The 15,685-nt window shown below is 40.8% G+C and overlaps 1 pseudogene; it reads right to left on the bottom strand.

The window, feature by feature from the left end:
- Nucleotides 1-5,784: 5,784 nt before the first annotated feature.
- LOC114884479 lies at nt 5,785-6,389 on the bottom strand (annotated as a pseudogene).
- Between the last annotated feature and the right edge of the window lie 9,296 nt (nt 6,390-15,685).

Raw genomic sequence — 15,685 nt, 5'->3', positions numbered from 1 at the left:
TTAAATGGACTAAATGATCCAACTGGAAGACACAGTGGCTGAGTGGATACAAAAACAAGACCCATATATATGTTGCCTACAAGAGACGCCAGATCTAAAGATGCACACAGATTGAAAATGAGGGAATGGAATGAGGTATTCCATGCATGTGGAAACGAAAAGAAAACTGGAGTAGCAATAGTTACATCAGAAAAATTGACTTTAAAACAGACTGTGACAAGAAACAAAGAAGGACATTACAATAAGGATCAAGGGATCAATCCAAGAGGAGATATAACAATTGTAAATATATATGCACCCAACATAGGAGCACCTCAATACATAAAGGAACACCTAATACATAACATACACCTAAAACACCTAACATAGGTACACCTAAATACATAAAGTAAATCTTAATAGATATAAAGGGAGAAATCAAGAGTAACACAATAATAGCAGGGGATTTTAACACCCCACTTAATAATTTTCATATATAACATACAGCAGTGTTAATTATATTTATATGTTGTACTTTATATTCCCAGTACTTACTTAACTCATAACTGTCAGTTTGTACCTTCATTCAATTTTCCTACCTCCCAGCCCCCACCTCTGGTAACTACATATCTAATCTCTTTTTCTGTGAGTTTGTTTGTCTTTGAAGTAAAATTGACCTACAACACTATGTTAGTTCCTGGTGCACGGCATAATGATTTGGTATTTCTGTACATTACGAAATGATCACTAGGATAAGTCTAGTTACTATCTGTCACTGTACAAAGATGTTATATTATTATTGACTTATTCCCCACACTGTACATTTTATGCCCATGACTCATTTATTTTGTAGCTGGAAGTCTATACCTCTTAATCTCCCTTACCTGTTTCTCTCATGCATCCAGCTCCCGTCCCCTCTGGTAACCACCTCTTTGTTCTCTATATCTGTGACTCTGTTTTTGCTCTGTTTGTTCAGTTGCTTTGTTTTTTAAATTCCACATGTAAGTGAAATCATACAGTGTATGTCTTTTTCTGTCTGAATTATTTCACTTAGCATCATGTCCTCAAGGTCCATCCATGGTGTTGCAGATGGCAAGATTTCATTATTTTTTAAGACTGAGTAATATTCCATTGTATTTATATGTATATATGTGTGTATATATATGTATATGTATACATGTACACACATATACGTATATATACATATCACAACTTCTTTATCCATCTGTTGATGGGGACTTAGGTTGCTTCCATATCTTGGCTCTTGTAAATAATGTTGCAATGAACATGGAAGTGCATATATCTCTTTGAGATAGTCATTTAGTTTTCTTTGGATATGTTCCCAGGAGAGGGATTGCTGGATCATATGGTAGTTCTATTTTTAATTTCTTGAGGAAACTTCATACTGTTTTCCATGGTGACTGTACCAGTTTATATTCCCACCAACAGTGCACAGGGTTCTCCTTTCTCAGTGTTGAATTTTTTTTAATAGATGGTGAAATGTTCTAGGATTGATTGTGCTGATATTTGCATGACTCTGTGAACACACTAAAAAAAACCCATTGAATTGTACAATTTAAATGGGGGCAATTGTATGGTATATGAATTATATCTTAGTAAAGTTGTTTTTAAAAAAAGACAATCCATTGTAACCGGGGCATTTTAGAGTATTTGTAAGTTATAGATAACGAAACATGTATTGATTATTTTTCCATACACACTATTTGTTAAAATACGTTAATAAATTGTGTTCCCTAACAAAATGAAGCACAAGATACCTCTAGATACCCATTGAAATGGCTAAAATCAAAAAGAGCTACAATACCAAGCATTGGCACAGATATAATAGAGTAACAGAATTGTCCTATATTACTAATGCAGTTTCAAAATGGTACAGCATCTTTTTAAAAATATAAATTTATTTATTTTATTTATTTTTGGCTGCAGTGGGTCCTCGTTGCTGCATTGGGCTTTCTCTAGTTGAGGCGAGTGGGGGCTACTCTTCATTGCAGTGTACAGGCTTCTCATTGCGGTGGCCTCCCCTGTTGCGGAGCACGGGCTCTAGGCGTGTGGGCTTCAGTGGTTGTGGCATGCGGGCTCAGCAGTTGTGGCTCACGGGCTCTGGGGTGCAGGCTCAGTAGTTGTGGCACACGGGCTTAGTTACTCCGTGGCATGTGGGATCTTCCTGGACCAGGGCTCGAACCCGTGTCACCTGCATTGACAGGCGGATTCTTAACCACTGTGCCACCAGGGAAGCCCCCTGGTACAGCATCTTTAAGAAACAGTTTGGTATATCATATGAAGTTAAGCATATACTTGCATTATGACCCAGATATTCTACTCCAGAGTATTTACCCAGGAGTAATAAAATAAAAGCCTATGTTTGCACAAAAACTTGTAAGTGAAGAGCAGAATTATTCATAATAGCTCAGAATTGAAAACAATCCAAATGTCTATCAACTAGTGAATAAACCATTGTGACAGATTTATACAGTGGAATACTACTCAGTAATGAAAAGAAATGACCAATACAAATATAAAACATTTTGCTAAGTGACAAGGCTGTATATTATATAATTCCATTTATAGGAAATTCTAGAAAAGGAAAACTATAGTGACAGAAATCAGATCAGTAGTTTCAGGCATGAGCTCAGGGGAGACTGACTGCAAATGGGCACAAGAGAACTTCTTAGTTGTTGGTAATATTCTATACCTTGATTATGGCCATAAAACAAATTATGGCTGTCACTTATTTAAAACAGCTCCCCATTGTCCACAAAATTAAATTTAACCTACTTAGTCTGGCATAAAAACCATTTATGGGGCTTCCCTGGTGGCGCAGTGGTTGAGAGTCCGCCTGCCAATGCAGGGGACACAGGTTCGTGCCCCAGTCCGGGAAGATCCCACATGCCGCGGAGCGGCTGGGCCCGTGAGCCATGGCCGCTGAGCCTGCACGTCTGGAGCCTGTGCTCCGCAACGGGAGAGGCCACAACAGTGACAGGCCCGCGTAACGCAAAACAAAAAACAAAAAACAAAAAACAAAAAAAACCCCATTTATGATGTTATTACTGCCTAGTCTTAACAACTTGTAAGTTTATGCTTCTGCCTGACTTTGGTCAATCAAAACAACTTTCAGATGCAAGAGTGTGCTAATCTAGAAGTTCTGTGTTTAGAAAATAAGGCTTCTTGAGACCTCCTTGTTCACCAACAATTCCAGTGTGTGCTTGGAATCTTTTTTGAGTCATCTGGGGAGAAGCCTCCATGGGCCCTCTGTACATTTCTGCTCACATAATTCCGTCATGAAATGTATACAATCTGAGTGCTTTTAGGTGTTCTTTTTTATATGTAGCTCCCAATATTACACTTTAAATTTCTTGACAAAATAACTTTCTCTTTGAATCCCTAAAGAATATTTACTCACAGAATGTATCCTATCTTTTAATTGGTTTTACCGAGGATTTTTAGTCTGAGATCAGCTCACCAGTTCTGACTGCAGCTTGAATAAACTCCTCCCTAAAGGAAAGAAAGTCTCAAATCCAACATCCTTACCAAGTTCACACTACACAGTCTCTCACAAATATTACCCTTAAATAGTCTGAATTCCTGACCCAGACTCCATGGGATATGAGAAAATGGCAATTGTTTTACGGCAATAAGTTTTGGTTACTTTGTTATGTAGCAACAGGAAACTGATACTTCTGATAGTAAATTTTCATACCATGTTGGGAAATCACTTAAAATCTACTAAAGGTGGGCTTCCCTGGTGGTGCAGTGGTTAAGAATCCACCTGCCAATGCAGGGGACATGGATTTGAGCCCTGGTCCAGGAAGATCCCACATGCTGCGGAACAACTAAGCCCGTGCGCCACAACTACTGAGCCTGTGCTCTAGAGCCCGTGAGCCACAGCTACTGAGCCTGCGTGCCACAACTACTGAAGCCCGTGCACCTAGAGCCTGTGCTCTGCAACAAGAGAAGCCACCTTAATGAGAGGCCGGCGCACTGCAACGAAGAGTAGCCCCCACTCGCAATTAAAGCCCGTGCACAGCAATGAAGACCCAATGCAGCCATAAATAAATAAATAAATATATAAAAGCTGGAGTAGATATTAAAAAAAAATCTACTAAAGGTGACTTAAGCGTGTTCTATCACTTATTGCTTTCACTCCTAAGTATATACTCATGCACAGACATGAACCAAAAGGTACACGTGCAGGTTTGTAACAACATTAGTTGAAGTAGCCAAAAGGTGGAGCGAGCCAATTAAAATGTCTAACAACAGAACAGTGGATAAAGTATGTTATGATCATAAAATGGACTATCATATAGTAATAAAAAATGGACAAACTGCAGCCACATCAACGTGGATCTTGCAAGCATACTGTGGAGGCAAGGAAGCCAAACATACCACAATGCATAATCTGATGGCATAAAATCAGCAGGTAATGTTCTGTGTGTCCTCGAGAAAAATGTGTATGTGTATTTGTATATTTTGTTGGGTGGGTGTTCTATAGATCGTGTGAAATCTGGTTGGTTTATAGCGTTGTGCCAGCCTCCTATATCCTTGTTGGCATGCTAGTTTTTTTTTTAACCAATTATTGAGAGTTCAGTATTAAAGTCTTCAACTATTACTGTTGAATTGTCTAGTTCTCCCTCTTATTCTGTCAGTTTCTGTTCTGAGTGTTTTGGGGCTCTTTTCAGGTGCATATATATATATTTATTTTATTTAGGCTTTAAAAAATTTATTTTATTATTATTTTTAAATTTATTTACGTATTTGTTTTTGGCTGCATTGGGTCTTCGTTGCTGTGTGCAGGCTTTCTCTACTTGCGGCCTCTAGTTGCGGCAAGCGGGGGCTACTCTTTGTTGCGGTGCATGGGCTTCTCATTGCCGTGGCTTCTCTTGTGGAGCACGGGCTCTAGGCGTGTGGGCTTCAGTAGTTGTGGCTCGTGGGCTCTAGAGCACAGGCTCAGTAGTTGTGGTGCACGGGCTTAGTTGCTCCGTGGCAAGTGGGATTTTCCTGGACCAGGGCTCGAACCCGTGTCCGCTGCATTGGCAGGTGGATTCTTAACCACTGCCACCAGGGAAGTCCCCACATATATATTTATAATTGTTGTGTCTTCTTGATGGGTTGACCTTTCTATCATTACTAAATATGGCCCATATTTTCCTGTTTCTTTGCATACATCATATTTTGTTGTTGAAAACTGGACATTAAAAATAATATTTGTGGCAAATCGAAATCAGATTCCCTTCCCATTCCAGAATTTGTTGCTGTTGGTGTGTTCTATTTTTAGTGATTTCCTGAACTAATTCTGTAAAGTCTCAATTCTTTATTGGACCTGACCAATGAAGTCTCTACTCAGCTGAATGGTCAGCTAATGACTGGACAGAGATTTCCTTGAATACACTGCACCAAGAAGCTCCCCATTCTGGCAGCTACTCCTGTTCCCCCATTAGCCAAAGCTCAATTATCCAAGAATAATAATAGATAATAGCTAAGACCAGCCAACAACCTATAATTCAATTTGAGCTATCACTATTTTTTTTTTTTTTTTTTTTTTTTTGCGGTACGTGGGCCTCTCACTGTTGTGGCCTCTCCCGTTGCAGAGCACAGGCTCCGGACGCACAGGCTCAGCGGCCATGGCTCACGGGCCCAGCCGCTCCGCGGCATGTGGGATCTTCCCAGACCGGGGCAGGAACCCGTGTCCCCTGCATTGGTAGGCGGACTCTCAACCACTGTGCCACCAGGGAAGCCCCTATCACTATTTTTATAGATCCTTAGTCTTCCCACCCAGACCCTCAGGGCTCAGTCCGTCTTCCACCCTTTGTTGAGCAGCTTCACTACCTCATCGTAGATGATGAACACGAGGGCCACGTCCAGGCAGGTTCGGCCCCGTAGGGGGACGATGCCACTGCAGAACGCTTTGAGCTCCTCATCCCTCAGGACCTCCAAGCACCCGTCCGTGTTTGGTGTTGCTCCGCCTCCCGGCCCTGCATCCGGTCTTGACCTAGTCCAGAGGCGTGTTCCCAAAGACGCTGGCTGCACTCGCGATAGCTTGAAAACCCCGTGATCAGCAGTTTCCCGGGCTTGCCAGAGTTGGGCCCTGAGTACCAGTTGGGCAGGGAGCTTCTGACCAAGAAACGGACGGCCCGCTGGGATCTGCTGGCTGGCGGCCCTGGTAAGTCCTCTTCAGCCCTTGTTCCCGAACAATCTCCCTGACCCCCGTGGAGGAATCCTCTGTACTGTGGGTTTAGGGGAGATCTGGTCGTGTATGAATTTCACCTGGATGGTCTCCCTGGGCGCACGACCACCACGGCCTCGGCCTCGCGGACGCCAGGCCACACAGCAGCCCACGTGCTGTCCAGCGGCCCCTGGGCATCCTGCGCGTCGGTGCTGAGGGGTGCGACCATCCTGGATGTGATGGCTGCTTTGGGGCAGGAGACGTAGAGCGGGGAGGAGGCCTCGGTGCAGCCCGGGGCACCAGGACGGCCGACCTCCTGCCATACTCAGTCCCAGTGCCCAGGGACCCGGCTGTGCGAACGCGCATAGGGCTGCACCTTTGTCATCATGTACCCGGTGGGGAAGGTGATGCAAACTGCGATCCGGCCGCTAGGGCGCCTGTGGGGACCAGGAACCCACTCCTGAGAACCCTGCCACCCCGCCTCTGCGGACTTTGCTGCGTCTGAGTCGCTGGGAGGCCTAGCCGGCCCCCACGCTCCACCTCCGTTTTCCTGGCAAGGCACAGGGGGGTGACACACAGGTCAAGCCCCTCCGGAGTGAACTTGTAAAAACATATTTATGATTAGGCATTTAGGTGCCCCAAATATAAAAATATTGTGGAGATTCTTGCAGCCATTGATAATTCAGTGACTAAAAAAGTTTAATATTTCTGTGAGAAAAATAAAATACCTTAGTAAAAAAAATATTAAAAATTTTTTTATTTTATTGAAGTATAGTTGACTTACAATGTTCTGTTAATTTCTGCTATACGGGAAAGTGATTCAGATATATATATATATATATATATATATATTCTTTTTCATATTTATTTCCATTTTGGTTTATTGCAGGATATTTAATATAGTTCCCTGTGCTCTACAGTAGGACCTTGTTGTTTATCCAGTTTATATAATAATAGTTTGCATCTGCTGATCTGAAACTCCCAATCCATCCCTCCCCCACCCTCCTTCCCCTTGGCAACCACAAGTTCGTTCTCTGTGTCTGTGAGTGTGTTTCTGTTTCGTAGATAAGTTCATTTGTGTCATATTTTACATTCCACATGTAAGTGATATATGGTATTTGTCTTTCTCTTTGTGACTTACTTCACTTAGTATGATAATTTCTAGGCCCATCCATGTTGCTGAAAATGGTGTTATTTCCTTCTTTTTATGGCTGAGTAGTATTCCATGGTATATATGTACCACATCTTCTTTATCCATTCATCTGTCAGTGGACATTTAGGTTGTTTACATGAATTGGCTATTGTGAATTGTGCTGCTATGAACATAGGGGTACATGTATCTTTCTGAATTACAGTTTTGTTGGGCTATATGCCCAGTAATGGGATTGCTGAATCATATGGCAACTCTATTCTTAGTTAGAAAACATATTTTTTAATGAACTATTTAAGGATAAGTTGGAGGGTAAGTCGCCCCTTTAATAACAAATACTTCAGTATTTAACAATAAGAACATTCTCTTACATAACCACAGTGCAGTTATGAAGATCAAGAAATTTAACTTAGGGACTTCCCTGGTGGTCCAGTGGTAAACAATCTGCCTTACAATGCAGAGGATGTGGGTTCAATCCCTGGTCAGGGAACTAAGATCCCACATGCCGCGGGGCAGCTAAGCACACGTGCCACAACTACTGAGCTCGCGTGCCTCAAGGAGAGAGCCCACGTTCCGCAAACTACAGAGCCCATGCGCTCTGGAGCCCACACGCCACAGCTGGAGAGAGAAAACCCGCATGCCACAACTAGAGAGAAGCCCGCACGCCACAACAAAAGATCCTGCATGCCTCAGTGAAGATCCTGCATGCCACAACTAAGACCCAACATAGCCAAAAATAAATTAAATAAAAAAAAATTTAACTCAAAGAAAAAGAAAAAAGAAATTTAACTCTGATACCATACTGTTATCTAATTCACAGCCCATATACCAATTTTGTCCATTGTCCTAATAATGTCCTTTAGAGCTAAGTTTTTCCTGGTCTAATATTCAATGCTGGGTCATGCATTGCCTTTAGCTGTCATGTCTCTTCAGTCTCCTGGAATATTTCCTTAGCCCTTTTGTTTTTCTGTTTCTCGACCTTGACATTTTTGAAAAGTATAGGCTGGTTATTTTGCAGAGTATCCCTCAATTTAATTTTGTCTGGTTTTCCCTCATGATTAGATTCAGGTTATGTGTTTTTGAGAGGAATCCCACAGAAGTGATACTGTGTCCTCAGTGGAGGCATGTGGAGTCAGTATGTCCCATTATTGGTGATGTTAAGGTGGCTCTCTGCTGCAAAGCTATTATCATCTTGTTTTTGAAATTAATAAGTAGTTTGTGGTGAGATACTTTGACATTATGTAAATATCCTGTCTCTCATCCAGCTTTTACCTATGCAACTATGATATTTACATCTACCTACTGTAATATTTTACCTATGATAATCTATTACTATAACAACCTAAACCTTGATTGATGATTTTCTAACTATATCATTCTTCTATGTTTATATTTTGGCATGCTACTGTAAGGCAGACCCCTCCTTCCCCTCCCCTCCCCTCCCTCTTTTCCTCCCTCCCTTCCTTCCTTCTAAAAGAATTCATGCATTCTTATTTCATTCTATGGACTATAATCCATTTTTACCATTATTTATTTTGATGCTCGAAATAATCTGTCCCAGACCTGGCCAATGGGAGCCTCATCAAGTGGGCTCCTATAGCCTTTGAAATATACCAGTTGTTCTTTGCATACTTCCTTATGTTCTAGTGCAATAAGGTACTCCCAGCTAATCTTGTCCTGTTCCTGCTCTAGCCTTGGCATCAGCCATTTCTCTAAGGAGCTACGATATGTTTCCTATTAGTTGAGAATTGCATTCATTTAGAAACCAAGGTGTGGGTGGAGGTGTTTCGTTGCTTAAAGGCCCTCTCAATATGTGTAATTGAATAAAAGTTCTGATCACTTGTTGGGACAAGTGACTTAATGAGTGAACTTGCTTCCTTTAATCTCTGAAAACTAGGGAGCGGTTTCACAAATGAAAAAAAAAATACATGTAGTTTCACAAATGAAAAAAATACATGTCTTAGAGTTCTAAGGATACCTTTTCTCTATATACTGTTAAGTATTCTACACTGTAATCTTTCAAGAAAAAAAATCTTGATATAGCTAGCTTGGACAGGGAGGAGTAGAAGACTCTGTTTTTATGAGTTCTTTGAAATTATTTGGGGGGAACTGTGGTTCACTCTGTCTCAATTTTTAAAAGTTTGATACAATTGGATCTTTGGGACATTATCCCTGAAGGAGCTGAAGTTTCAAACCTGTGCGTATTATAGCTGCTGAACTGTTAATTGTTCAGGGAGAACAGGTGTTTCCCCAAAACAACAGATGATTTAAATTTACATAGTATTTCAGTTGTTATACTTTGGTATTTTTAGTTACTGAGGTAACAGTCAATACTTTTTTTTTTTTTTTTGCGATACGCAGGCCTCTCACTGCTGTGGCCTCTCCCGTTGCGGAGCACAGGCTCCGGACGCGCAGGCTCAGCGGCCATGTCTCATGAACCCAGCCGCTCCGCGGCATGTGGGATCCTCCCGGACCGGGGCACAAACCCGTGTCCCCTGCATCGGCAGGCGGACTCCCAACCACTGCGCCACCAGGGAAGCCCAACAGTCAATATTTTTGAAAAAAATGAATTGCATTGTTGACTTTCACGTAATATGTTTAACATTTTTAACATGGATGCATTCATTCTTTCTTGCACATAGCTAACTTTATGAAATATATCATAAACAATATTTTAATCGGAATTTGTGACAGGGAATTGAATTTTTCTTGGCTACTATTTCTAAACAGTGGAAAATATCAAGTTGCAGGCAACGGGGCTGATTTTTCATTCTAAAAAAATTGTGGGAGTGTCCTGTGAAGAGCTTCAGCGCACGTCCCAAGCTAAGGTGTTGGCTCAGCCGTTTCACGAGGAACTCTGGTTTGAAGGGCAGGGGGCAAGGCTTCTGCACGGGGCCCACTATGAGCAAGTGAAACAGACTAAACACAAAGGGAAAAAAGGTGATGGGCTAGGTTTGAAGTCAGACTGCCAGATTTATGTCCTTTCCAGAAGAAGTGTGGATCCTCTAGCAACAAGAGGTGTGAAGAGAGAGGACCTTCAGGATGGTGGAGGAGTAAGACGTGGAGATCACCTTCCTCCCCCACTAATACATCAAAAATGCATTTACATGTAGAACAACTCCTACAGAACACCTAGTGAACCCTGTCAGAAAACCTCAGACTTCCCAAAAGCTGTGTGGCTAACAGGGTCTTGGTGCTCCGGCCAGCTGTCAGGCTTGAGCCTCTGAGGTGGGAGAGCTGAGTTCAGGACACTGGACCACCAGAGACCTCCCGGCCCCACGTAATATCAATCAGTGAGAGCTCTCCCAGATATCTCCATCTCATCGCTAAGACCCAGCTCCACTCAATGACCAGCAAGCTCCAGTGCTGGACACCCTATGCCAAACAATTAGCAAGACAATAACAAAATAATAGTAGGTGACTTTTTTTTTTTTTTTGCCATACACGGGCCTCTCACTGTTGTGGCCTCTCCCGTTGTGGAGCACTGGCTCCAGACGTGCAAGCTCAGCGGCCACGGCTCACGGGCCTAGCCGCTCCGCGGCTTGTGGGATCTTCCCAGACTGGGGCACGAACCCGTGTCCCCTGCATCGGAAGGTGGACTCTCAACCACTGCGCCACCAGGGAAGCCCAATAGTAGGTGACTTTTTTTTTTTTTGCGGTACGCGGGCCTCTCACTGTTGTGGCCTCTCCTGTTGCGGAGCACAGGCTCCAGACGTGCAAGCTCAGCAGCCATGGCTCACGGGCCCAGCCGCTCTGCGGCATGTGGGATCTTCCCAGACCGGGGCACGAACCTGTGTCCCCTGCATTGGCAGGCGGACTCTCAACCACTGCGCCACCAGGGAAGCCCCAGTAGGTGACTTTTACACCCCACTTTCACCAATGAACAGATCAACCAAAATGAAAATAAATAAGGAAACACAAGCTTTAAATGACATTAAACAAGATGGATTTTTTTGATATTTACAGGACATTCCATCCAAAAACAACAGAATACACTTTCTTCTCAAGTGCTCATGGAACATTCTCCAGGATAGATCATATCTTGGGTCACAAATCAAGCCTTGGTAAATTTAAGAAAATTGAAATTGTATCAAGTATCTTTTCCGACCACAATGCTATGAGACTAGATATCAATTACAGGAAAACATCTGTAAAAAATAGAAACACATGGAGGCTAAACAATATGTTACTAAATAACCAAAAGATCACTGAAGAAATCAAAGAGGAAATAAAAAAGTACCTAGAAACAAATGACAGTGAAAACACAACGACCCAAAACCTATGGGATGCAGCAAAAGCAGTTCTAAGAGGGAAATTTATAGCAATACAATCCTACCTTAAGAAACAAGAAAAATCTCAAATAAGCAAGCTAACCTTACACCTAAAGCAATTAGAGAAAGAAGAACAAAAAAACCCCAAAGTTAGCAGACGGAAAGAAATCATAAAGATCAGATCAGAAGTAATGAAAAAGAAATGAAGGAAATGATAGCAAAGATCAATAAAACTAAAAGCTGGTTCTTTGATAAACAAAGTTGATAAATCATTAGCCAGACTCATCAAGAAAAAAAGGGAGAAGACTCAAATCAATAGAATTAGAAATGAAAAAGGAGAAGTAACAACTGACACTGCAGAAATACAGAGGATCATGAGAGACTACTACAAGCAGCTATATGCCAATAAAATGGACAACCTGGAAGAAATGGACAAATTCTTAGAAAAACACAACCTTCCAAGACTGAACCAGGAAGAAACAGAAAATATAAACAGACCAATCACAGGCACTGAAATTGAGACTGTGATTAAAAATCTTGCAACAAACAAAAGCCCAGGACCAGATGGCTTCGCAGGCAAATTCTATCAAACATTTAGAGAAGAGTTAACACCTATCTTTCTCAAACTCTTCCAAAATATAGCAGAGGGAGGAACACTCCCAAACTCATTCTATGAGGCCACCATCTCCCTGGTACCAAAACCAGACAAAGATGTCACAAAAAAGGAAAACTACAGGTCAGTATCACTGAAGAACATAGATGCAAAAATCCTCAACAAAATACTAGCAAACAGAATCCAACAGCATATTAAAAGGATCATACCCCATGATCAAGTGGGGTTTATCCCAGGAATGCAAGGATTCTTCAGTATACACAAATCAATCAATGTGATACACCATATTAACAAATTGAAGGATAAAAACCATATGATCATCTCAATAGATGCAGAAAAAGCTTTCAACAAAATTCAACACCTTTTATGATAAAAACTCTCAGGAAGTAGGCATAGAGGGAACTTACCTCAACATAATAAAGGCCATATATGACAAACCCACAGCCAACATTGTTTTCAATGGTGAAAAACTGAAACCACTTCCACTAAGATCAGGAACAAGACAAGGTTGCCCACTCTCACCACTCTTATTCAACATAGTTTTAGAAGTTTAGCCACAGTAATCAGAGAAGAAAAAGAAACAGAAGGATCCCAAATCGAAAAAGAAGAAGTAAAACTGTCACTGTTTGCATATGACATGATACTATACATAGAGAATCCTAAAGATGCTACCACAAAACTACTAGAGCTAATCAATGAATTTGGTAAAGTAGCAAGATACAAAATTAATGCACAGAAATCTCTTGCATTCCTATACACTAATGATGAAAAATCTGAAAGAGAAATTAAGGAAACACTCCCATTTACCATTGCAAAAGGAATAAAATACCTAGGAATAAACCTACCTAAGGAGACAAAAGACCTATGCAGTATGCAGAAAACTATAAGACACTGCTGAAAGTAATTAAAGATGATACAAACAGGTGGAGAGATATACCATGTTCTTGGATTGGAAGAATCAACATTGTGAAAATGACTCTACTACCCAAAGCAATCTACAGATTCAATGCAATCCCTATCAAACTACCAATGGCATTTTTCACAGAACTAGAACAAAAAATTTCACCATTTGTATGGAAACACAAAAGACCCTGAATAGCTAAAGCAATCTTGAGAAAGAAAAACGGAGCTGGAGGAATCAGGCTTCCTGAATTCAGACTATACTACAAAGCTGCAGTAATCAAGACAGTATGGTACTGGCACAAAAACAGAAATATAGATCAATGGACCAGGATAGAAAGCACAGAGATAAACCCACACACATATAGTCACCTTATCTTTGATAAAGGAAGCAAGAATATACAGTGGAGAAAAGACAGCCTCTTCAGTAAGTGGTGCTGGGAAAACTGGACAGCTACATGTAAAATAATGAAATTAGAGCACTCCGTAACACCATACACAAAAATAAACTCAAAATGGATTAAAGACCTAAATGTAAGGCCAGACACTATAAAACTCTTAGAGGAAAACACAGGCAGAACACTCTATGATATAAATTACAGCAAGATCCTTTTTGAACCACCTCCTAGAGAAATGGTAATAAAAACAAATGGGACCTAATGAAACTTAAAAGCGTTTGCACAGCAAAGGAAACCATAAACAAGACAAAAAGACAACCCTCCGAATGGGAGAAAATATTTGCAAATGTAGCAACTGACAAAGGATTAATCTCCAAAATTTACAAGCAGCTCATGCAGCTCAATATCAAAAAAACAAACAAACTAATCCAAAAACAGGCAGAAGACCTAAATAGACATTTCTTCAAAGAAGATATACAGATTTCCAGCAAAACACATGAAAGGATGCTCAACATCACTAATCATTAGAGAAATGCACATCGAAACTATAATGAGGTATCACATCAAACCGGTCAGAATGGCCATCATCAAAATATCTACAAACAATAAATGCTGGAGAGAGTGTGGAGAAAAGGGAACCCTCCTACACTGTTGGTGGGAATGTAAATTGGTACAGCCACTATGGGGAACAGTATGGAGGTTCCTTAAAAAACTAAAAATAGAACTACCATATTACCCAGCAATCCTACTAATGGGTATATACCCTGAGAAAACCATAATTCAAAAAGACACATGCACCCCAATGTTCATTGCAGCACTATTTACAATAGTCAGGACGTGGAAGCAACCTAAGTGTCCATCAACAGATGAATGGATAAAGAAGATGTGGCACATATATACAATGGAATATTACTCAGTCATAAAAAGAAACGAAATTGAGTTATTTATAGTGAGGTGGATGGACCTAGCATCTGTCATACAGAGTGAAGTAAGTCAGAAAGAGAAAAACAAATACCATATGCTAACACATATATATGGAATCTAAAAAATGGTTCTGAATAACCTAGGGGCAGGACAGGAATAAAGACACAGACATAGAGAATGGACTTGAGAACACGGGGAAGGGGAAGGGTAAGCTGGGACAAAGTGAGAGAGTGTCATGGATATATATACACTGCCAAATGTAAAATAGATAGCTAGTGGGAAGCAGCCACATAGCACAGGGAGATCAGCTCTGTGCTTTGTGTCCACCTAGGGGGATGGGTTAGGGAGGGTGGGAGGGAGACGCAATAGGCAGGGGTATGGGGATATAGGTATACATACAGCTGATTCGCTTTGTTATACAGCAGAAACTAACACAACAATATAAAGAATTATACTCCAATAAAGATGTTTAAAAAAAATTGTGTTTTCTTTACTAGTCTTAAGAATAGCACAGAAAAATTGTTTCTTTGAAATCATCTCTTACAGTAATATAATAAAGTTTTTGTAGGAAATTTGTTCAATATAAAATCTAGCAGAGAGGTCCCTAAGAAATCATCTCTTAGCTAACAAATGAGTAAGAACTAACTACTGGGATGTAGTAAAAATGGAGCTTTTAGGAAGAAAAGCAAAAACTGCATGCTCAGGTGCCGCAGAGGGCAGTAGTACTGACAAATGTTCTCTAGAATACTCAGAGTATTCAGGGTTACTGATAATGTTTGTACCTCACTGTAAGCTGCTGGAGGTCTGATGACTAAAACAGAAAAAAAAAAAAATGACAGGATTTGCTAATAGCCTGGATATGCAATACAGTGGGGAAGAGGTTGAGATAATAATGTAACATAATGAAAAGTATTTGATAAATATCATGCCACTGTTATAGGGCCATGTATAAGGTATTGCTCACACCATTATTATTTTCACCATAACCATTTAGACCAGGTTTTTAAATATGAAGAACTGGGAGACAAATGATAATAATGACTGAATTAGTGATGAGAAAGTGAAGACTGAACTCTTGTAAGATAAACCATATAACTAAGGAATTTACCTGTGAAAGAAAGAGCAAAAGTAGGATGGCCATTTACATATGTAGCATGACAATGAAGGGAATTTTTAAGAACCGTATATTTGCAAATAGAAAAGAATTAGTGGGGAAAGGAAGATTGATGGTGATAAAGAGCAATATCAGTGCGTAAGCAAAGTAAGTTT

This window comes from Monodon monoceros, unplaced genomic scaffold (assembly GCF_005190385.1).
Source record: "Monodon monoceros isolate NGI ecotype Baffin Bay Population unplaced genomic scaffold, NGI_Narwhal_1 Super_Scaffold_5, whole genome shotgun sequence".
NCBI lineage: Eukaryota > Metazoa > Chordata > Mammalia > Artiodactyla > Monodontidae > Monodon > Monodon monoceros.
The sequence above is the reverse complement of the archived record's forward strand: the minus strand, read 5'-3'. Positions and strand labels throughout refer to the sequence as shown.